This window comes from Myotis davidii, unplaced genomic scaffold (assembly GCF_000327345.1).
Source record: "Myotis davidii unplaced genomic scaffold, ASM32734v1 scaffold43, whole genome shotgun sequence".
NCBI lineage: Eukaryota > Metazoa > Chordata > Mammalia > Chiroptera > Vespertilionidae > Myotis > Myotis davidii.
Window position 1 is genome coordinate 1,914,071 of NW_006294590.1, and position 650 is coordinate 1,914,720.

Consider the following 650-nt stretch of genomic DNA (forward strand, 5'->3'; position numbering starts at 1 on the left):
GGCGCACCCCGGCAAGTACGAGCTGCCCGCACAGCCGCCCGCCTGCGTGTGAACCGGCCAGAAAAACACAAAACAAAACAAAACAAAACAAAAAACCCACAAAAAAAGCCAGGACACTTTCCCCCGGGGAGACGGTGGCCGGCGGAGCCAAACGGGTGCTTTTCTTGGTTGGTTGGTTGGCTGGTTGTTGGTTGGTTTGTTGTTGGTTTGGTTTTTGTTTTTTAATAAAAGTTTAAAAAGTAATAATGATAATACTAATAATAAACCGGTATTTGGGGGGGGGTTGTTTTTTTAAAATATGTTTTTATTGATTTCTGGGAGGAAGGGAGAGAGAAAGAAACATCCATGATGAGAGGGAGCCATGGATGGGCTGCCTCCTGCACGCCCCCTACTGGGGATGGAGCCCGAAACCCAGGCAGGTGCCCTTGACCGGGAATCGAACCCGGGACCTCTGGGTTCCCAAGTCGACGCTCAACCACTGAGCCACACGGGCTGGGCTCATAAACGTTTTCACCCTGAGATTCAGGAGGGCCGGCTGCCCTGGGAGTCCAGGCTGGGGCAGGGGGGTGGGTTTGTTTGCAGGGAAGGAGGGCTCCCCGGGGAAGTCGCCTCTTTGTAAGTAATTTGTGGTTAAGTAGTGGGTTCGCCGC

At 52.8% G+C, this 650-nt stretch overlaps 1 protein-coding gene across 1 annotated transcript in view; it reads left to right on the forward strand.

Annotated features, from left to right (window-relative positions):
• Positions 1-650, forward strand: part of FZD10 (frizzled class receptor 10) — a gene marked incomplete at its 5' end in the record, with an annotated part of 7,405 nt that overhangs the window by 1,005 nt on the left and 5,750 nt on the right. The window lies entirely within an intron of this gene.